The following is a 22011-nucleotide window of genomic DNA, read 5'->3' on the forward strand; positions in this document are numbered from 1 at the left end:
TCATCACCACTCAACCTGACCAACTCGGCTATGTCCCCGTGCTGCAGTTCTCTGTCTTATCTAGATCATTTGCAATTGAATGGAATAGATCCCTTTTGGACAAAGTGGATTCACCTGCTGCTGCAGTGACCACAGGTGTGATAAGATCTAGAATTGGCATCTGGTGCGATCTCTCCGCTTCCACTCCAAAGAAAGTTACCTGTTTATTCCTATCATGCATTGGTTTTTGGGGTTTTCTTTGAGTAATGATGATCTCTTTAGTAGTCTGTTGGCGCCCTCTCCTGGAGGAATGGTTTGCTTGCTCTTGGACATTCTAAAAGAGAGGTCATGATAGACATTGAGCTTCTGAGCTCAATTGGGGACAGTCATGGGTGATGAATGTTTGCAACCTACTGCGAAGCCTCATACCGCAATATAAGGAACGTCAAATACTAAGAAAGGGCGGCCTATGAAAGAATTACTACTTTCAATAAGTACACTTAAACGGCTAATTGGGAATAGAAAAACTGTAAAAAGCCCTCTGAGAAAGCCCCCCTCTAACCTTTGATAGTAAGCTTTTCTGTAGTCTGCCTGTTGATGTATTTTCCGTTTGAACTGTGCACAACATGAAGAGACGGAACACTGGCGGCTTGTCACAATGCCCCCCGATGACATCACAATAGCGCTGCTGCCTAGAAAACAAGCTGCGCAGAAGAAGTTGTTCTTTGGGTGGGAGGGTGGGCTAGTGGAAGGAGGGGGCAATCTCTTTTTTTCCCGGGTGGTAGGGGGATGACAGGAGAAGGGAAGCGGGTGGTGAGAAAGGTACAGAGGGCAGGGTTTGGGGGCTGGGAAGGAAAGGGAAAAGATTAGGGTTTGGGGATGATGAAAGGGCTTTCTACGGGTAAGGATGGCAAAGGGTGGCAGTGACGGAAAGTCAGGCAACCTGTCCTGTCCGTCTTTTTGTATCGTGAATTGGAAAGACTGCAAGGGGGAGGGGAGTTGCTTGCGCCCTAAAGGAGGAGTTATTCAGATTCATTGCAGTGGGCGGCGGCTGCAAAACGCACCATTCTTCTTGTTTTTGCTCTGCAAAGCAGCCTTTTCAAGGGTTGGCTTGGGTGACAAAATGTCTTGTGTAGGCGTGGGTTTGTCTCCCTCTCGCTCTCTCTCCCTAAGATGTGTCCGGCATAGGCCAGGGTGCCACTCGAGGCCCAAACCAATTCTGGTTATCGCTTCTCGGCCTTTTGGCTAAGATCAAGTGTAGTATCTGTTCTTATCAGTTTAATATCTGATACGTCCCCTATCTGGGGACCATATATTAAATGGATTTTTAGAACAGGGAGATGGAAAAAGAGCTTGCTCTGTCCACTCCACGCATTGACCTGGTATTGCAGTACCTCCAGGAACGGTGCACCCCTTCTTAACCCAGTTTCCAAAAGCAGAACTCAATTCACCTGATTCATATTAGCCCGATTTAATGAATTGGAAGAAAGCATACGTCTTCATATGCACCTCAATTTGGCCCATTCACTTTTCACACTTCCTCCTTTTGTTTTTTATCTTTCACACTTTTGACTTTCTTTATTCATCCAAATAGCAAACTCATCACCACTCAACCTGACCAACTCGGCTATGTCCCCGTGCTGCAGTTCTCTGTCTTATCTAGATCATTTGCAATTGAATGGAATAGATCCCTTTTGGACAAAGTGGATTCACCTGCTGCTGCAGTGACCACAGGTGTGATAAGATCTAGAATTGGCATCTGGTGCGATCTCTCCGCTTCCACTCCAAAGAAAGTTACCTGTTTATTCCTATCATGCATTGGTTTTTGGGGTTTTCTTTGAGTAATGATGATCTCTTTAGTAGTCTGTTGGCGCCCTCTCCTGGAGGAATAGTTTGCTTGCTCTTGGACATTCTAAAAGAGAGGTCATGATAGACATTGAGCTTCTGAGCTCAATTGGGGACAGTCATGGGTGATGAATGTTTGCAACCTACTGCGAAGCCTCATACCGCAATATAAGGAACGTCAAATACTAAGAAAGGGCGGCCTATGAAAGAATTACTACTTTCAATAAGTACACTTAAACGGCTAATTGGGAATAGAAAAACTGTAAAAAGCCCTCTGAGAAAGCCCCCCTCTAACCTTTGATAGTAAGCTTTTCTGTAGTCTGCCTGTTGATGTATTTTCCGTTTGAACTGTGCACAACATGAAGAGATGGAACACTGGCGGCTTGTCACAATGCCCCCCGATGACATCACAATAGCGCTGCTGCCTAGAAAACAAGCTGCGCAGAAGAAGTTGTTCTTTGGGTGGGAGGGTGGGCTAGTGGAAGGAGGGGGCAATCTCTTTTTTTCCCGGGTGGTAGGGGGATGACAGGAGAAGGGAAGCGGGTGGTGAGAAAGGTACAGAGGGCAGGGTTTGGGGGCTGGGAAGGAAAGGGAAAAGATTAGGGTTTGGGGATGATGAAAGGGCTTTCTACGGGTAAGGATGGCAAAGGGTGGCAGTGACGGAAAGTCAGGCAACCTGTCCTGTCCGTCTTTTTGTATCGTGAATTGGAAAGACTGCAAGGGGGAGGGGAGTTGCTTGCGCCCTAAAGGAGGAGTTATTCAGATTCATTGCAGTGGGCGGCGGCTGCAAAACGCACCATTCTTCTTGTTTTTGCTCTGCAAAGCAGCCTTTTCAAGGGTTGGCTTGGGTGACAAAATGTCTTGTGTAGGCGTGGGTTTGTCTCCCTCTCGCTCTCTCTCCCTAAGATGTGTCCGGCATAGGCCAGGGTGCCACTCGAGGCCCAAACCAATTCTGGTTATCGCTTCTCGGCCTTTTGGCTAAGATCAAGTGTAGTATCTGTTCTTATCAGTTTAATATCTGATACGTCCCCTATCTGGGGACCATATATTAAATGGATTTTTAGAACAGGGAGATGGAAAAAGAGCTTGCTCTGTCCACTCCACGCATTGACCTGGTATTGCAGTACCTCCAGGAACGGTGCACCCCTTCTTAACCCAGTTTCCAAAAGCAGAACTCAATTCACCTGATTCATATTAGCCCGATTTAATGAATTGGAAGAAAGCATACGTCTTCATATGCACCTCAATTTGGCCCATTCACTTTTCACACTTCCTCCTTTTGTTTTTTATCTTTCACACTTTTGACTTTCTTTATTCATCCAAATAGCAAACTCATCACCACTCAACCTGACCAACTCGGCTATGTCCCCGTGCTGCAGTTCTCTGTCTTATCTAGATCATTTGCAATTGAATGGAATAGATCCCTTTTGGACAAAGTGGATTCACCTGCTGCTGCAGTGACCACAGGTGTGATAAGATCTAGAATTGGCATCTGGTGCGATCTCTCCGCTTCCACTCCAAAGAAAGTTACCTGTTTATTCCTATCATGCATTGGTTTTTGGGGTTTTCTTTGAGTAATGATGATCTCTTTAGTAGTCTGTTGGCGCCCTCTCCTGGAGGAATAGTTTGCTTGCTCTTGGACATTCTAAAAGAGAGGTCATGATAGACATTGAGCTTCTGAGCTCAATTGGGGACAGTCATGGGTGATGAATGTTTGCAACCTACTGCGAAGCCTCATACCGCAATATAAGGAACGTCAAATACTAAGAAAGGGCGGCCTATGAAAGAATTACTACTTTCAATAAGTACACTTAAACGGCTAATTGGGAATAGAAAAACTGTAAAAAGGCCTCTGAGAAAGCCCCCCTCTAACCTTTGATAGTAAGCTTTTCTGTAGTCTGCCTGTTGATGTATTTTCCGTTTGAACTGTGCACAACATGAAGAGACGGAACACTGGCGGCTTGTCACAATGCCCCCCGATGACATCACAATAGCGCTGCTGCCTAGAAAACAAGCTGCGCAGAAGAAGTTGTTCTTTGGGTGGGAGGGTGGGCTAGTGGAAGGAGGGGGCAATCTCTTTTTTTCCCGGGTGGTAGGGGGATGACAGGAGAAGGGAAGCGGGTGGTGAGAAAGGTACAGAGGGCAGGGTTTGGGGGCTGGGAAGGAAAGGGAAAAGATTAGGGTTTGGGGATGATGAAAGGGCTTTCTACGGGTAAGGATGGCAAAGGGTGGCAGTGACGGAAAGTCAGGCAACCTGTCCTGTCCGTCTTTTTGTATCGTGAATTGGAAAGACTGCAAGGGGGAGGGGAGTTGCTTGCGCCCTAAAGGAGGAGTTATTCAGATTCATTGCAGTGGGCGGCGGCTGCAAAACGCACCATTCTTCTTGTTTTTGCTCTGCAAAGCAGCCTTTTCAAGGGTTGGCTTGGGTGACAAAATGTCTTGTGTAGGCGTGGGTTTGTCTCCCTCTCGCTCTCTCTCCCTAAGATGTGTCCGGCATAGGCCAGGGTGCCACTCGAGGCCCAAACCAATTCTGGTTATCGCTTCTCGGCCTTTTGGCTAAGATCAAGTGTAGTATCTGTTCTTATCAGTTTAATATCTGATACGTCCCCTATCTGGGGACCATATATTAAATGGATTTTTAGAACAGGGAGATGGAAAAAGAGCTTGCTCTGTCCACTCCACGCATTGACCTGGTATTGCAGTACCTCCAGGAACGGTGCACCCCTTCTTAACCCAGTTTCCAAAAGCAGAACTCAATTCACCTGATTCATATTAGCCCGATTTAATGAATTGGAAGAAAGCATACGTCTTCATATGCACCTCAATTTGGCCCATTCACTTTTCACACTTCCTCCTTTTGTTTTTTATCTTTCACACTTTTGACTTTCTTTATTCATCCAAATAGCAAACTCATCACCACTCAACCTGACCAACTCGGCTATGTCCCCGTGCTGCAGTTCTCTGTCTTATCTAGATCATTTGCAATTGAATGGAATAGATCCCTTTTGGACAAAGTGGATTCACCTGCTGCTGCAGTGACCACAGGTGTGATAAGATCTAGAATTGGCATCTGGTGCGATCTCTCCGCTTCCACTCCAAAGAAAGTTACCTGTTTATTCCTATCATGCATTGGTTTTTGGGGTTTTCTTTGAGTAATGATGATCTCTTTAGTAGTCTGTTGGCGCCCTCTCCTGGAGGAATAGTTTGCTTGCTCTTGGACATTCTAAAAGAGAGGTCATGATAGACATTGAGCTTCTGAGCTCAATTGGGGACAGTCATGGGTGATGAATGTTTGCAACCTACTGCGAAGCCTCATACCGCAATATAAGGAACGTCAAATACTAAGAAAGGGCGGCCTATGAAAGAATTACTACTTTCAATAAGTACACTTAAACGGCTAATTGGGAATAGAAAAACTGTAAAAAGCCCTCTGAGAAAGCCCCCCTCTAACCTTTGATAGTAAGCTTTTCTGTAGTCTGCCTGTTGATGTATTTTCCGTTTGAACTGTGCACAACATGAAGAGACGGAACACTGGCGGCTTGTCACAATGCCCCCCGATGACATCACAATAGCGCTGCTGCCTAGAAAACAAGCTGCGCAGAAGAAGTTGTTCTTTGGGTGGGAGGGTGGGCTAGTGGAAGGAGGGGGCAATCTCTTTTTTTCCCGGGTGGTAGGGGGATGACAGGAGAAGGGAAGCGGGTGGTGAGAAAGGTACAGAGGGCAGGGTTTGGGGGCTGGGAAGGAAAGGGAAAAGATTAGGGTTTGGGGATGATGAAAGGGCTTTCTACGGGTAAGGATGGCAAAGGGTGGCAGTGACGGAAAGTCAGGCAACCTGTCCTGTCCGTCTTTTTGTATCGTGAATTGGAAAGACTGCAAGGGGGAGGGGAGTTGCTTGCGCCCTAAAGGAGGAGTTATTCAGATTCATTGCAGTGGGCGGCGGCTGCAAAACGCACCATTCTTCTTGTTTTTGCTCTGCAAAGCAGCCTTTTCAAGGGTTGGCTTGGGTGACAAAATGTCTTGTGTAGGCGTGGGTTTGTCTCCCTCTCGCTCTCTCTCCCTAAGATGTGTCCGGCATAGGCCAGGGTGCCACTCGAGGCCCAAACCAATTCTGGTTATCGCTTCTCGGCCTTTTGGCTAAGATCAAGTGTAGTATCTGTTCTTATCAGTTTAATATCTGATACGTCCCCTATCTGGGGACCATATATTAAATGGATTTTTAGAACAGGGAGATGGAAAAAGAGCTTGCTCTGTCCACTCCACGCATTGACCTGGTATTGCAGTACCTCCAGGAACGGTGCACCCCTTCTTAACCCAGTTTCCAAAAGCAGAACTCAATTCACCTGATTCATATTAGCCCGATTTAATGAATTGGAAGAAAGCATACGTCTTCATATGCACCTCAATTTGGCCCATTCACTTTTCACACTTCCTCCTTTTGTTTTTTATCTTTCACACTTTTGACTTTCTTTATTCATCCAAATAGCAAACTCATCACCACTCAACCTGACCAACTCGGCTATGTCCCCGTGCTGCAGTTCTCTGTCTTATCTAGATCATTTGCAATTGAATGGAATAGATCCCTTTTGGACAAAGTGGATTCACCTGCTGCTGCAGTGACCACAGGTGTGATAAGATCTAGAATTGGCATCTGGTGCGATCTCTCCGCTTCCACTCCAAAGAAAGTTACCTGTTTATTCCTATCATGCATTGGTTTTTGGGGTTTTCTTTGAGTAATGATGATCTCTTTAGTAGTCTGTTGGCGCCCTCTCCTGGAGGAATAGTTTGCTTGCTCTTGGACATTCTAAAAGAGAGGTCATGATAGACATTGAGCTTCTGAGCTCAATTGGGGACAGTCATGGGTGATGAATGTTTGCAACCTACTGCGAAGCCTCATACCGCAATATAAGGAACGTCAAATACTAAGAAAGGGCGGCCTATGAAAGAATTACTACTTTCAATAAGTACACTTAAACGGCTAATTGGGAATAGAAAAACTGTAAAAAGCCCTCTGAGAAAGCCCCCCTCTAACCTTTGATAGTAAGCTTTTCTGTAGTCTGCCTGTTGATGTATTTTCCGTTTGAACTGTGCACAACATGAAGAGACGGAACACTGGCGGCTTGTCACAATACCCCCCGATGACATCACAATAGCGCTGCTGCCTAGAAAACAAGCTGCGCAGAAGAAGTTGTTCTTTGGGTGGGAGGGTGGGCTAGTGGAAGGAGGGGGCAATCTCTTTTTTTCCCGGGTGGTAGGGGGATGACAGGAGAAGGGAAGCGGGTGGTGAGAAAGGTACAGAGGGCAGGGTTTGGGGGCTGGGAAGGAAAGGGAAAAGATTAGGGTTTGGGGATGATGAAAGGGCTTTCTACGGGTAAGGATGGCAAAGGGTGGCAGTGACGGAAAGTCAGGCAACCTGTCCTGTCCGTCTTTTTGTATCGTGAATTGGAAAGACTGCAAGGGGGAGGGGAGTTGCTTGCGCCCTAAAGGAGGAGTTATTCAGATTCATTGCAGTGGGCGGCGGCTGCAAAACGCACCATTCTTCTTGTTTTTGCTCTGCAAAGCAGCCTTTTCAAGGGTTGGCTTGGGTGACAAAATGTCTTGTGTAGGCGTGGGTTTGTCTCCCTCTCGCTCTCTCTCCCTAAGATGTGTCCGGCATAGGCCAGGGTGCCACTCGAGGCCCAAACCAATTCTGGTTATCGCTTCTCGGCCTTTTGGCTAAGATCAAGTGTAGTATCTGTTCTTATCAGTTTAATATCTGATACGTCCCCTATCTGGGGACCATATATTAAATGGATTTTTAGAACAGGGAGATGGAAAAAGAGCTTGCTCTGTCCACTCCACGCATTGACCTGGTATTGCAGTACCTCCAGGAACGGTGCACCCCTTCTTAACCCAGTTTCCAAAAGCAGAACTCAATTCACCTGATTCATATTAGCCCGATTTAATGAATTGGAAGAAAGCATACGTCTTCATATGCACCTCAATTTGGCCCATTCACTTTTCACACTTCCTCCTTTTGTTTTTTATCTTTCACACTTTTGACTTTCTTTATTCATCCAAATAGCAAACTCATCACCACTCAACCTGACCAACTCGGCTATGTCCCCGTGCTGCAGTTCTCTGTCTTATCTAGATCATTTGCAATTGAATGGAATAGATCCCTTTTGGACAAAGTGGATTCACCTGCTGCTGCAGTGACCACAGGTGTGATAAGATCTAGAATTGGCATCTGGTGCGATCTCTCCGCTTCCACTCCAAAGAAAGTTACCTGTTTATTCCTATCATGCATTGGTTTTTGGGGTTTTCTTTGAGTAATGATGATCTCTTTAGTAGTCTGTTGGCGCCCTCTCCTGGAGGAATAGTTTGCTTGCTCTTGGACATTCTAAAAGAGAGGTCATGATAGACATTGAGCTTCTGAGCTCAATTGGGGACAGTCATGGGTGATGAATGTTTGCAACCTACTGCGAAGCCTCATACCGCAATATAAGGAACGTCAAATACTAAGAAAGGGCGGCCTATGAAAGAATTACTACTTTCAATAAGTACACTTAAACGGCTAATTGGGAATAGAAAAACTGTAAAAAGCCCTCTGAGAAAGCCCCCCTCTAACCTTTGATAGTAAGCTTTTCTGTAGTCTGCCTGTTGATGTATTTTCCGTTTGAACTGTGCACAACATGAAGAGACGGAACACTGGCGGCTTGTCACAATGCCCCCCGATGACATCACAATAGCGCTGCTGCCTAGAAAACAAGCTGCGCAGAAGAAGTTGTTCTTTGGGTGGGAGGGTGGGCTAGTGGAAGGAGGGGGCAATCTCTTTTTTTCCCGGGTGGTAGGGGGATGACAGGAGAAGGGAAGCGGGTGGTGAGAAAGGTACAGAGGGCAGGGTTTGGGGGCTGGGAAGGAAAGGGAAAAGATTAGGGTTTGGGGATGATGAAAGGGCTTTCTACGGGTAAGGATGGCAAAGGGTGGCAGTGACGGAAAGTCAGGCAACCTGTCCTGTCCGTCTTTTTGTATCGTGAATTGGAAAGACTGCAAGGGGGAGGGGAGTTGCTTGCGCCCTAAAGGAGGAGTTATTCAGATTCATTGCAGTGGGCGGCGGCTGCAAAACGCACCATTCTTCTTGTTTTTGCTCTGCAAAGCAGCCTTTTCAAGGGTTGGCTTGGGTGACAAAATGTCTTGTGTAGGCGTGGGTTTGTCTCCCTCTCGCTCTCTCTCCCTAAGATGTGTCCGGCATAGGCCAGGGTGCCACTCGAGGCCCAAACCAATTCTGGTTATCGCTTCTCGGCCTTTTGGCTAAGATCAAGTGTAGTATCTGTTCTTATCAGTTTAATATCTGATACGTCCCCTATCTGGGGACCATATATTAAATGGATTTTTAGAACAGGGAGATGGAAAAAGAGCTTGCTCTGTCCACTCCACGCATTGACCTGGTATTGCAGTACCTCCAGGAACGGTGCACCCCTTCTTAACCCAGTTTCCAAAAGCAGAACTCAATTCACCTGATTCATATTAGCCCGATTTAATGAATTGGAAGAAAGCATACGTCTTCATATGCACCTCAATTTGGCCCATTCACTTTTCACACTTCCTCCTTTTGTTTTTTATCTTTCACACTTTTGACTTTCTTTATTCATCCAAATAGCAAACTCATCACCACTCAACCTGACCAACTCGGCTATGTCCCCGTGCTGCAGTTCTCTGTCTTATCTAGATCATTTGCAATTGAATGGAATAGATCCCTTTTGGACAAAGTGGATTCACCTGCTGCTGCAGTGACCACAGGTGTGATAAGATCTAGAATTGGCATCTGGTGCGATCTCTCCGCTTCCACTCCAAAGAAAGTTACCTGTTTATTCCTATCATGCATTGGTTTTTGGGGTTTTCTTTGAGTAATGATGATCTCTTTAGTAGTCTGTTGGCGCCCTCTCCTGGAGGAATAGTTTGCTTGCTCTTGGACATTCTAAAAGAGAGGTCATGATAGACATTGAGCTTCTGAGCTCAATTGGGGACAGTCATGGGTGATGAATGTTTGCAACCTACTGCGAAGCCTCATACCGCAATATAAGGAACGTCAAATACTAAGAAAGGGCGGCCTATGAAAGAATTACTACTTTCAATAAGTACACTTAAACGGCTAATTGGGAATAGAAAAACTGTAAAAAGCCCTCTGAGAAAGCCCCCCTCTAACCTTTGATAGTAAGCTTTTCTGTAGTCTGCCTGTTGATGTATTTTCCGTTTGAACTGTGCACAACATGAAGAGACGGAACACTGGCGGCTTGTCACAATGCCCCCCGATGACATCACAATAGCGCTGCTGCCTAGAAAACAAGCTGCGCAGAAGAAGTTGTTCTTTGGGTGGGAGGGTGGGCTAGTGGAAGGAGGGGGCAATCTCTTTTTTTCCCGGGTGGTAGGGGGATGACAGGAGAAGGGAAGCGGGTGGTGAGAAAGGTACAGAGGGCAGGGTTTGGGGGCTGGGAAGGAAAGGGAAAAGATTAGGGTTTGGGGATGATGAAAGGGCTTTCTACGGGTAAGGATGGCAAAGGGTGGCAGTGACGGAAAGTCAGGCAACCTGTCCTGTCCGTCTTTTTGTATCGTGAATTGGAAAGACTGCAAGGGGGAGGGGAGTTGCTTGCGCCCTAAAGGAGGAGTTATTCAGATTCATTGCAGTGGGCGGCGGCTGCAAAACGCACCATTCTTCTTGTTTTTGCTCTGCAAAGCAGCCTTTTCAAGGGTTGGCTTGGGTGACAAAATGTCTTGTGTAGGCGTGGGTTTGTCTCCCTCTCGCTCTCTCTCCCTAAGATGTGTCCGGCATAGGCCAGGGTGCCACTCGAGGCCCAAACCAATTCTGGTTATCGCTTCTCGGCCTTTTGGCTAAGATCAAGTGTAGTATCTGTTCTTATCAGTTTAATATCTGATACGTCCCCTATCTGGGGACCATATATTAAATGGATTTTTAGAACAGGGAGATGGAAAAAGAGCTTGCTCTGTCCACTCCACGCATTGACCTGGTATTGCAGTACCTCCAGGAACGGTGCACCCCTTCTTAACCCAGTTTCCAAAAGCAGAACTCAATTCACCTGATTCATATTAGCCCGATTTAATGAATTGGAAGAAAGCATACGTCTTCATATGCACCTCAATTTGGCCCATTCACTTTTCACACTTCCTCCTTTTGTTTTTTATCTTTCACACTTTTGACTTTCTTTATTCATCCAAATAGCAAACTCATCACCACTCAACCTGACCAACTCGGCTATGTCCCCGTGCTGCAGTTCTCTGTCTTATCTAGATCATTTGCAATTGAATGGAATAGATCCCTTTTTGGACAAAGTGGATTCACCTGCTGCTGCAGTGACCACAGGTGTGATAAGATCTAGAATTGGCATCTGGTGCGATCTCTCCGCTTCCACTCCAAAGAAAGTTACCTGTTTATTCCTATCATGCATTGGTTTTTGGGGTTTTCTTTGAGTAATGATGATCTCTTTAGTAGTCTGTTGGCGCCCTCTCCTGGAGGAATAGTTTGCTTGCTCTTGGACATTCTAAAAGAGAGGTCATGATAGACATTGAGCTTCTGAGCTCAATTGGGGACAGTCATGGGTGATGAATGTTTGCAACCTACTGCGAAGCCTCATACCGCAATATAAGGAACGTCAAATACTAAGAAAGGGCGGCCTATGAAAGAATTACTACTTTCAATAAGTACACTTAAACGGCTAATTGGGAATAGAAAAACTGTAAAAAGCCCTCTGAGAAAGCCCCCCTCTAACCTTTGATAGTAAGCTTTTCTGTAGTCTGCCTGTTGATGTATTTTCCGTTTGAACTGTGCACAACATGAAGAGACGGAACACTGGCGGCTTGTCACAATGCCCCCCGATGACATCACAATAGCGCTGCTGCCTAGAAAACAAGCTGCGCAGAAGAAGTTGTTCTTTGGGTGGGAGGGTGGGCTAGTGGAAGGAGGGGGCAATCTCTTTTTTTCCCGGGTGGTAGGGGGATGACAGGAGAAGGGAAGCGGGTGGTGAGAAAGGTACAGAGGGCAGGGTTTGGGGGCTGGGAAGGAAAGGGAAAAGATTAGGGTTTGGGGATGATGAAAGGGCTTTCTACGGGTAAGGATGGCAAAGGGTGGCAGTGACGGAAAGTCAGGCAACCTGTCCTGTCCGTCTTTTTGTATCGTGAATTGGAAAGACTGCAAGGGGGAGGGGAGTTGCTTGCGCCCTAAAGGAGGAGTTATTCAGATTCATTGCAGTGGGCGGCGGCTGCAAAACGCACCATTCTTCTTGTTTTTGCTCTGCAAAGCAGCCTTTTCAAGGGTTGGCTTGGGTGACAAAATGTCTTGTGTAGGCGTGGGTTTGTCTCCCTCTCGCTCTCTCTCCCTAAGATGTGTCCGGCATAGGCCAGGGTGCCACTCGAGGCCCAAACCAATTCTGGTTATCGCTTCTCGGCCTTTTGGCTAAGATCAAGTGTAGTATCTGTTCTTATCAGTTTAATATCTGATACGTCCCCTATCTGGGGACCATATATTAAATGGATTTTTAGAACAGGGAGATGGAAAAAGAGCTTGCTCTGTCCACTCCACGCATTGACCTGGTATTGCAGTACCTCCAGGAACGGTGCACCCCTTCTTAACCCAGTTTCCAAAAGCAGAACTCAATTCACCTGATTCATATTAGCCCGATTTAATGAATTGGAAGAAAGCATACGTCTTCATATGCACCTCAATTTGGCCCATTCACTTTTCACACTTCCTCCTTTTGTTTTTTATCTTTCACACTTTTGACTTTCTTTATTCATCCAAATAGCAAACTCATCACCACTCAACCTGACCAACTCGGCTATGTCCCCGTGCTGCAGTTCTCTGTCTTATCTAGATCATTTGCAATTGAATGGAATAGATCCCTTTTGGACAAAGTGGATTCACCTGCTGCTGCAGTGACCACAGGTGTGATAAGATCTAGAATTGGCATCTGGTGCGATCTCTCCGCTTCCACTCCAAAGAAAGTTACCTGTTTATTCCTATCATGCATTGGTTTTTGGGGTTTTCTTTGAGTAATGATGATCTCTTTAGTAGTCTGTTGGCGCCCTCTCCTGGAGGAATAGTTTGCTTGCTCTTGGACATTCTAAAAGAGAGGTCATGATAGACATTGAGCTTCTGAGCTCAATTGGGGACAGTCATGGGTGATGAATGTTTGCAACCTACTGCGAAGCCTCATACCGCAATATAAGGAACGTCAAATACTAAGAAAGGGCGGCCTATGAAAGAATTACTACTTTCAATAAGTACACTTAAACGGCTAATTGGGAATAGAAAAACTGTAAAAAGCCCTCTGAGAAAGCCCCCCTCTAACCTTTGATAGTAAGCTTTTCTGTAGTCTGCCTGTTGATGTATTTTCCGTTTGAACTGTGCACAACATGAAGAGACGGAACACTGGCGGCTTGTCACAATGCCCCCCGATGACATCACAATAGCGCTGCTGCCTAGAAAACAAGCTGCGCAGAAGAAGTTGTTCTTTGGGTGGGAGGGTGGGCTAGTGGAAGGAGGGGGCAATCTCTTTTTTTCCCGGGTGGTAGGGGGATGACAGGAGAAGGGAAGCGGGTGGTGAGAAAGGTACAGAGGTCAGGGTTTGGGGGCTGGGAAGGAAAGGGAAAAGATTAGGGTTTGGGGATGATGAAAGGGCTTTCTACGGGTAAGGATGGCAAAGGGTGGCAGTGACGGAAAGTCAGGCAACCTGTCCTGTCCGTCTTTTTGTATCGTGAATTGGAAAGACTGCAAGGGGGAGGGGAGTTGCTTGCGCCCTAAAGGAGGAGTTATTCAGATTCATTGCAGTGGGCGGCGGCTGCAAAACGCACCATTCTTCTTGTTTTTGCTCTGCAAAGCAGCCTTTTCAAGGGTTGGCTTGGGTGACAAAATGTCTTGTGTAGGCGTGGGTTTGTCTCCCTCTCGCTCTCTCTCCCTAAGATGTGTCCGGCATAGGCCAGGGTGCCACTCGAGGCCCAAACCAATTCTGGTTATCGCTTCTCGGCCTTTTGGCTAAGATCAAGTGTAGTATCTGTTCTTATCAGTTTAATATCTGATACGTCCCCTATCTGGGGACCATATATTAAATGGATTTTTAGAACAGGGAGATGGAAAAAGAGCTTGCTCTGTCCACTCCACGCATTGACCTGGTATTGCAGTACCTCCAGGAACGGTGCACCCCTTCTTAACCCAGTTTCCAAAAGCAGAACTCAATTCACCTGATTCATATTAGCCCGATTTAATGAATTGGAAGAAAGCATACGTCTTCATATGCACCTCAATTTGGCCCATTCACTTTTCACACTTCCTCCTTTTGTTTTTTATCTTTCACACTTTTGACTTTCTTTATTCATCCAAATAGCAAACTCATCACCACTCAACCTGACCAACTCGGCTATGTCCCCGTGCTGCAGTTCTCTGTCTTATCTAGATCATTTGCAATTGAATGGAATAGATCCCTTTTGGACAAAGTGGATTCACCTGCTGCTGCAGTGACCACAGGTGTGATAAGATCTAGAATTGGCATCTGGTGCGATCTCTCCGCTTCCACTCCAAAGAAAGTTACCTGTTTATTCCTATCATGCATTGGTTTTTGGGGTTTTCTTTGAGTAATGATGATCTCTTTAGTAGTCTGTTGGCGCCCTCTCCTGGAGGAATAGTTTGCTTGCTCTTGGACATTCTAAAAGAGAGGTCATGATAGACATTGAGCTTCTGAGCTCAATTGGGGACAGTCATGGGTGATGAATGTTTGCAACCTACTGCGAAGCCTCATACCGCAATATAAGGAACGTCAAATACTAAGAAAGGGCGGCCTATGAAAGAATTACTACTTTCAATAAGTACACTTAAACGGCTAATTGGGAATAGAAAAACTGTAAAAAGCCCTCTGAGAAAGCCCCCCTCTAACCTTTGATAGTAAGCTTTTCTGTAGTCTGCCTGTTGATGTATTTTCCGTTTGAACTGTGCACAACATGAAGAGACGGAACACTGGCGGCTTGTCACAATGCCCCCCGATGACATCACAATAGCGCTGCTGCCTAGAAAACAAGCTGCGCAGAAGAAGTTGTTCTTTGGGTGGGAGGGTGGGCTAGTGGAAGGAGGGGGCAATCTCTTTTTTTCCCGGGTGGTAGGGGGATGACAGGAGAAGGGAAGCGGGTGGTGAGAAAGGTACAGAGGGCAGGGTTTGGGGGCTGGGAAGGAAAGGGAAAAGATTAGGGTTTGGGGATGATGAAAGGGCTTTCTACGGGTAAGGATGGCAAAGGGTGGCAGTGACGGAAAGTCAGGCAACCTGTCCTGTCCGTCTTTTTGTATCGTGAATTGGAAAGACTGCAAGGGGGAGGGGAGTTGCTTGCGCCCTAAAGGAGGAGTTATTCAGATTCATTGCAGTGGGCGGCGGCTGCAAAACGCACCATTCTTCTTGTTTTTGCTCTGCAAAGCAGCCTTTTCAAGGGTTGGCTTGGGTGACAAAATGTCTTGTGTAGGCGTGGGTTTGTCTCCCTCTCGCTCTCTCTCCCTAAGATGTGTCCGGCATAGGCCAGGGTGCCACTCGAGGCCCAAACCAATTCTGGTTATCGCTTCTCGGCCTTTTGGCTAAGATCAAGTGTAGTATCTGTTCTTATCAGTTTAATATCTGATACGTCCCCTATCTGGGGACCATATATTAAATGGATTTTTAGAACAGGGAGATGGAAAAAGAGCTTGCTCTGTCCACTCCACGCATTGACCTGGTATTGCAGTACCTCCAGGAACGGTGCACCCCTTCTTAACCCAGTTTCCAAAAGCAGAACTCAATTCACCTGATTCATATTAGCCCGATTTAATGAATTGGAAGAAAGCATACGTCTTCATATGCACCTCAATTTGGCCCATTCACTTTTCACACTTCCTCCTTTTGTTTTTTATCTTTCACACTTTTGACTTTCTTTATTCATCCAAATAGCAAACTCATCACCACTCAACCTGACCAACTCGGCTATGTCCCCGTGCTGCAGTTCTCTGTCTTATCTAGATCATTTGCAATTGAATGGAATAGATCCCTTTTGGACAAAGTGGATTCACCTGCTGCTGCAGTGACCACAGGTGTGATAAGATCTAGAATTGGCATCTGGTGCGATCTCTCCGCTTCCACTCCAAAGAAAGTTACCTGTTTATTCCTATCATGCATTGGTTTTTGGGGTTTTCTTTGAGTAATGATGATCTCTTTAGTAGTCTGTTGGCGCCCTCTCCTGGAGGAATAGTTTGCTTGCTCTTGGACATTCTAAAAGAGAGGTCATGATAGACATTGAGCTTCTGAGCTCAATTGGGGACAGTCATGGGTGATGAATGTTTGCAACCTACTGCGAAGCCTCATACCGCAATATAAGGAACGTCAAATACTAAGAAAGGGCGGCCTATGAAAGAATTACTACTTTCAATAAGTACACTTAAACGGCTAATTGGGAATAGAAAAACTGTAAAAAGCCCTCTGAGAAAGCCCCCCTCTAACCTTTGATAGTAAGCTTTTCTGTAGTCTGCCTGTTGATGTATTTTCCGTTTGAACTGTGCACAACATGAAGAGACGGAACACTGGCGGCTTGTCACAATGCCCCCCGATGACATCACAATAGCGCTGCTGCCTAGAAAACAAGCTGCGCAGAAGAAGTTGTTCTTTGGGTGGGAGGGTGGGCTAGTGGAAGGAGGGGGCAATCTCTTTTTTTCCCGGGTGGTAGGGGGATGACAGGAGAAGGGAAGCGGGTGGTGAGAAAGGTACAGAGGGCAGGGTTTGGGGGCTGGGAAGGAAAGGGAAAAGATTAGGGTTTGGGGATGATGAAAGGGCTTTCTACGGGTAAGGATGGCAAAGGGTGGCAGTGACGGAAAGTCAGGCAACCTGTCCTGTCCGTCTTTTTGTATCGTGAATTGGAAAGACTGCAAGGGGGAGGGGAGTTGCTTGCGCCCTAAAGGAGGAGTTATTCAGATTCATTGCAGTGGGCGGCGGCTGCAAAACGCACCATTCTTCTTGTTTTTGCTCTGCAAAGCAGCCTTTTCAAGGGTTGGCTTGGGTGACAAAATGTCTTGTGTAGGCGTGGGTTTGTCTCCCTCTCGCTCTCTCTCCCTAAGATGTGTCCGGCATAGGCCAGGGTGCCACTCGAGGCCCAAACCAATTCTGGTTATCGCTTCTCGGCCTTTTGGCTAAGATCAAGTGTAGTATCTGTTCTTATCAGTTTAATATCTGATACGTCCCCTATCTGGGGACCATATATTAAATGGATTTTTAGAACAGGGAGATGGAAAAAGAGCTTGCTCTGTCCACTCCACGCATTGACCTGGTATTGCAGTACCTCCAGGAACGGTGCACCCCTTCTTAACCCAGTTTCCAAAAGCAGAACTCAATTCACCTGATTCATATTAGCCCGATTTAATGAATTGGAAGAAAGCATACGTCTTCATATGCACCTCAATTTGGCCCATTCACTTTTCACACTTCCTCCTTTTGTTTTTTATCTTTCACACTTTTGACTTTCTTTATTCATCCAAATAGCAAACTCATCACCACTCAACCTGACCAACTCGGCTATGTCCCCGTGCTGCAGTTCTCTGTCTTATCTAGATCATTTGCAATTGAATGGAATAGATCCCTTTTGGACAAAGTGGATTCACCTGCTGCTGCAGTGACCACAGGTGTGATAAGATCTAGAATTGGCATCTGGTGCGATCTCTCCGCTTCCACTCCAAAGAAAGTTACCTGTTTATTCCTATCATGCATTGGTTTTTGGGGTTTTCTTTGAGTAATGATGATCTCTTTAGTAGTCTGTTGGCGCCCTCTCCTGGAGGAATAGTTTGCTTGCTCTTGGACATTCTAAAAGAGAGGTCATGATAGACATTGAGCTTCTGAGCTCAATTGGGGACAGTCATGGGTGATGAATGTTTGCAACCTACTGCGAAGCCTCATACCGCAATATAAGGAACGTCAAATACTAAGAAAGGGCGGCCTATGAAAGAATTACTACTTTCAATAAGTACACTTAAACGGCTAATTGGGAATAGAAAAACTGTAAAAAGCCCTCTGAGAAAGCCCCCCTCTAACCTTTGATAGTAAGCTTTTCTGTAGTCTGCCTGTTGATGTATTTTCCGTTTGAACTGTGCACAACATGAAGAGACGGAACACTGGCGGCTTGTCACAATGCCCCCCGATGACATCACAATAGCGCTGCTGCCTAGAAAACAAGCTGCGCAGAAGAAGTTGTTCTTTGGGTGGGAGGGTGGGCTAGTGGAAGGAGGGGGCAATCTCTTTTTTTCCCGGGTGGTAGGGGGATGACAGGAGAAGGGAAGCGGGTGGTGAGAAAGGTACAGAGGGCAGGGTTTGGGGGCTGGGAAGGAAAGGGAAAAGATTAGGGTTTGGGGATGATGAAAGGGCTTTCTACGGGTAAGGATGGCAAAGGGTGGCAGTGACGGAAAGTCAGGCAACCTGTCCTGTCCGTCTTTTTGTATCGTGAATTGGAAAGACTGCAAGGGGGAGGGGAGTTGCTTGCGCCCTAAAGGAGGAGTTATTCAGATTCATTGCAGTGGGCGGCGGCTGCAAAACGCACCATTCTTCTTGTTTTTGCTCTGCAAAGCAGCCTTTTCAAGGGTTGGCTTGGGTGACAAAATGTCTTGTGTAGGCGTGGGTTTGTCTCCCTCTCGCTCTCTCTCCCTAAGATGTGTCCGGCATAGGCCAGGGTGCCACTCGAGGCCCAAACCAATTCTGGTTATCGCTTCTCGGCCTTTTGGCTAAGATCAAGTGTAGTATCTGTTCTTATCAGTTTAATATCTGATACGTCCCCTATCTGGGGACCATATATTAAATGGATTTTTAGAACAGGGAGATGGAAAAAGAGCTTGCTCTGTCCACTCCACGCATTGACCTGGTATTGCAGTACCTCCAGGAACGGTGCACCCCTTCTTAACCCAGTTTCCAAAAGCAGAACTCAATTCACCTGATTCATATTAGCCCGATTTAATGAATTGGAAGAAAGCATACGTCTTCATATGCACCTCAATTTGGCCCATTCACTTTTCACACTTCCTCCTTTTGTTTTTTATCTTTCACACTTTTGACTTTCTTTATTCATCCAAATAGCAAACTCATCACCACTCAACCTGACCAACTCGGCTATGTCCCCGTGCTGCAGTTCTCTGTCTTATCTAGATCATTTGCAATTGAATGGAATAGATCCCTTTTGGACAAAGTGGATTCACCTGCTGCTGCAGTGACCACAGGTGTGATAAGATCTAGAATTGGCATCTGGTGCGATCTCTCCGCTTCCACTCCAAAGAAAGTTACCTGTTTATTCCTATCATGCATTGGTTTTTGGGGTTTTCTTTGAGTAATGATGATCTCTTTAGTAGTCTGTTGGCGCCCTCTCCTGGAGGAATAGTTTGCTTGCTCTTGGACATTCTAAAAGAGAGGTCATGATAGACATTGAGCTTCTGAGCTCAATTGGGGACAGTCATGGGTGATGAATGTTTGCAACCTACTGCGAAGCCTCATACCGCAATATAAGGAACGTCAAATACTAAGAAAGGGCGGCCTATGAAAGAATTACTACTTTCAATAAGTACACTTAAACGGCTAATTGGGAATAGAAAAACTGTAAAAAGCCCTCTGAGAAAGCCCCCCTCTAACCTTTGATAGTAAGCTTTTCTGTAGTCTGCCTGTTGATGTATTTTCCGTTTGAACTGTGCACAACATGAAGAGACGGAACACTGGCGGCTTGTCACAATGCCCCCCGATGACATCACAATAGCGCTGCTGCCTAGAAAACAAGCTGCGCAGAAGAAGTTGTTCTTTGGGTGGGAGGGTGGGCTAGTGGAAGGAGGGGGCAATCTCTTTTTTTCCCGGGTGGTAGGGGGATGACAGGAGAAGGGAAGCGGGTGGTGAGAAAGGTACAGAGGGCAGGGTTTGGGGGCTGGGAAGGAAAGGGAAAAGATTAGGGTTTGGGGATGATGAAAGGGCTTTCTACGGGTAAGGATGGCAAAGGGTGGCAGTGACGGAAAGTCAGGCAACCTGTCCTGTCCGTCTTTTTGTATCGTGAATTGGAAAGACTGCAAGGGGGAGGGGAGTTGCTTGCGCCCTAAAGGAGGAGTTATTCAGATTCATTGCAGTGGGCGGCGGCTGCAAAACGCACCATTCTTCTTGTTTTTGCTCTGCAAAGCAGCCTTTTCAAGGGTTGGCTTGGGTGACAAAATGTCTTGTGTAGGCGTGGGTTTGTCTCCCTCTCGCTCTCTCTCCCTAAGATGTGTCCGGCATAGGCCAGGGTGCCACTCGAGGCCCAAACCAATTCTGGTTATCGCTTCTCGGCCTTTTGGCTAAGATCAAGTGTAGTATCTGTTCTTATCAGTTTAATATCTGATACGTCCCCTATCTGGGGACCATATATTAAATGGATTTTTAGAACAGGGAGATGGAAAAAGAGCTTGCTCTGTCCACTCCACGCATTGACCTGGTATTGCAGTACCTCCAGGAACGGTGCACCCCTTCTTAACCCAGTTTCCAAAAGCAGAACTCAATTCACCTGATTCATATTAGCCCGATTTAATGAATTGGAAGAAAGCATACGTCTTCATATGCACCTCAATTTGGCCCATTCACTTTTCACACTTCCTCCTTTTGTTTTTTATCTTTCACACTTTTGACTTTCTTTATTCATCCAAATAGCAAACTCATCACCACTCAACCTGACCAACTCGGCTATGTCCCCGTGCTGCAGTTCTCTGTCTTATCTAGATCATTTGCAATTGAATGGAATAGATCCCTTTTGGACAAAGTGGATTCACCTGCTGCTGCAGTGACCACAGGTGTGATAAGATCTAGAATTGGCATCTGGTGCGATCTCTCCGCTTCCACTCCAAAGAAAGTTACCTGTTTATTCCTATCATGCATTGGTTTTTGGGGTTTTCTTTGAGTAATGATGATCTCTTTAGTAGTCTGTTGGCGCCCTCTCCTGGAGGAATAGTTTGCTTGCTCTTGGACATTCTAAAAGAGAGGTCATGATAGACATTGAGCTTCTGAGCTCAATTGGGGACAGTCATGGGTGATGAATGTTTGCAACCTACTGCGAAGCCTCATACCGCAATATAAGGAACGTCAAATACTAAGAAAGGGCGGCCTATGAAAGAATTACTACTTTCAATAAGTACACTTAAACGGCTAATTGGGAATAGAAAAACTGTAAAAAGCCCTCTGAGAAAGCCCCCCTCTAACCTTTGATAGTAAGCTTTTCTGTAGTCTGCCTGTTGATGTATTTTCCGTTTGAACTGTGCACAACATGAAGAGACGGAACACTGGCGGCTTGTCACAATGCCCCCCGATGACATCACAATAGCGCTGCTGCCTAGAAAACAAGCTGCGCAGAAGAAGTTGTTCTTTGGGTGGGAGGGTGGGCTAGTGGAAGGAGGGGGCAATCTCTTTTTTTCCCGGGTGGTAGGGGGATGACAGGAGAAGGGAAGCGGGTGGTGAGAAAGGTACAGAGGGCAGGGTTTGGGGGCTGGGAAGGAAAGGGAAAAGATTAGGGTTTGGGGATGATGAAAGGGCTTTCTACGGGTAAGGATGGCAAAGGGTGGCAGTGACGGAAAGTCAGGCAACCTGTCCTGTCCGTCTTTTTGTATCGTGAATTGGAAAGACTGCAAGGGGGAGGGGAGTTGCTTGCGCCCTAAAGGAGGAGTTATTCAGATTCATTGCAGTGGGCGGCGGCTGCAAAACGCACCATTCTTCTTGTTTTTGCTCTGCAAAGCAGCCTTTTCAAGGGTTGGCTTGGGTGACAAAATGTCTTGTGTAGGCGTGGGTTTGTCTCCCTCTCGCTCTCTCTCCCTAAGATGTGTCCGGCATAGGCCAGGGTGCCACTCGAGGCCCAAACCAATTCTGGTTATCGCTTCTCGGCCTTTTGGCTAAGATCAAGTGTAGTATCTGTTCTTATCAGTTTAATATCTGATACGTCCCCTATCTGGGGACCATATATTAAATGGATTTTTAGAACAGGGAGATGGAAAAAGAGCTTGCTCTGTCCACTCCACGCATTGACCTGGTATTGCAGTACCTCCAGGAACGGTGCACCCCTTCTTAACCCAGTTTCCAAAAGCAGAACTCAATTCACCTGATTCATATTAGCCCGATTTAATGAATTGGAAGAAAGCATACGTCTTCATATGCACCTCAATTT

At 46.3% G+C, this 22011-nt stretch overlaps 14 non-coding genes across 14 annotated transcripts; all 14 read left to right on the plus strand.

Annotated features, from left to right (window-relative positions):
- The first annotated feature begins 1204 nt into the window (after positions 1 to 1204).
- LOC142272080 (U2 spliceosomal RNA) lies at positions 1205 to 1395 on the plus strand. The gene has a single exon (XR_012737019.1). It is a non-coding gene; the product is annotated as a U2 spliceosomal RNA (small nuclear RNA).
- A 1387-nt stretch (positions 1396 to 2782) lies between these two features.
- LOC142272082 (U2 spliceosomal RNA) lies at positions 2783 to 2973 on the plus strand. The gene has a single exon (XR_012737020.1). It is a non-coding gene; the product is annotated as a U2 spliceosomal RNA (small nuclear RNA).
- A 1387-nt stretch (positions 2974 to 4360) lies between these two features.
- LOC142272083 (U2 spliceosomal RNA) lies at positions 4361 to 4551 on the plus strand. Its single transcript, XR_012737021.1, has one exon. It is a non-coding gene; the product is annotated as a U2 spliceosomal RNA (small nuclear RNA).
- A 1387-nt stretch (positions 4552 to 5938) lies between these two features.
- LOC142272084 (U2 spliceosomal RNA) lies at positions 5939 to 6129 on the plus strand. The gene has a single exon (XR_012737022.1). It is a non-coding gene; the product is annotated as a U2 spliceosomal RNA (small nuclear RNA).
- Positions 6130 to 7516: 1387 nt separating this feature from the next.
- Positions 7517 to 7707, plus strand: LOC142272085 (U2 spliceosomal RNA). Its single transcript, XR_012737023.1, has one exon. It is a non-coding gene; the product is annotated as a U2 spliceosomal RNA (small nuclear RNA).
- Positions 7708 to 9094: 1387 nt separating this feature from the next.
- Positions 9095 to 9285, plus strand: LOC142272086 (U2 spliceosomal RNA). The gene has a single exon (XR_012737024.1). It is a non-coding gene; the product is annotated as a U2 spliceosomal RNA (small nuclear RNA).
- A 1387-nt stretch (positions 9286 to 10672) lies between these two features.
- On the plus strand, positions 10673 to 10863 carry LOC142272088 (U2 spliceosomal RNA). Its single transcript, XR_012737026.1, has one exon. It is a non-coding gene; the product is annotated as a U2 spliceosomal RNA (small nuclear RNA).
- A 1388-nt stretch (positions 10864 to 12251) lies between these two features.
- Positions 12252 to 12442, plus strand: LOC142272089 (U2 spliceosomal RNA). The gene has a single exon (XR_012737027.1). It is a non-coding gene; the product is annotated as a U2 spliceosomal RNA (small nuclear RNA).
- Positions 12443 to 13829: 1387 nt separating this feature from the next.
- Positions 13830 to 14020, plus strand: LOC142272090 (U2 spliceosomal RNA). Its single transcript, XR_012737028.1, has one exon. It is a non-coding gene; the product is annotated as a U2 spliceosomal RNA (small nuclear RNA).
- A 1387-nt stretch (positions 14021 to 15407) lies between these two features.
- On the plus strand, positions 15408 to 15598 carry LOC142272091 (U2 spliceosomal RNA). The gene has a single exon (XR_012737029.1). It is a non-coding gene; the product is annotated as a U2 spliceosomal RNA (small nuclear RNA).
- Positions 15599 to 16985: 1387 nt separating this feature from the next.
- LOC142272093 (U2 spliceosomal RNA) lies at positions 16986 to 17176 on the plus strand. The gene has a single exon (XR_012737030.1). It is a non-coding gene; the product is annotated as a U2 spliceosomal RNA (small nuclear RNA).
- Positions 17177 to 18563: 1387 nt separating this feature from the next.
- LOC142272094 (U2 spliceosomal RNA) lies at positions 18564 to 18754 on the plus strand. The gene has a single exon (XR_012737031.1). It is a non-coding gene; the product is annotated as a U2 spliceosomal RNA (small nuclear RNA).
- A 1387-nt stretch (positions 18755 to 20141) lies between these two features.
- On the plus strand, positions 20142 to 20332 carry LOC142272095 (U2 spliceosomal RNA). The gene has a single exon (XR_012737032.1). It is a non-coding gene; the product is annotated as a U2 spliceosomal RNA (small nuclear RNA).
- Positions 20333 to 21719: 1387 nt separating this feature from the next.
- Positions 21720 to 21910, plus strand: LOC142272096 (U2 spliceosomal RNA). The gene has a single exon (XR_012737033.1). It is a non-coding gene; the product is annotated as a U2 spliceosomal RNA (small nuclear RNA).
- Positions 21911 to 22011: the final 101 nt, after the last annotated feature.

The sequence above is a fragment of the Anomaloglossus baeobatrachus genome, unplaced genomic scaffold (assembly GCF_048569485.1).
Source record: "Anomaloglossus baeobatrachus isolate aAnoBae1 unplaced genomic scaffold, aAnoBae1.hap1 Scaffold_3439, whole genome shotgun sequence".
Lineage (NCBI taxonomy): Eukaryota > Metazoa > Chordata > Amphibia > Anura > Aromobatidae > Anomaloglossus > Anomaloglossus baeobatrachus.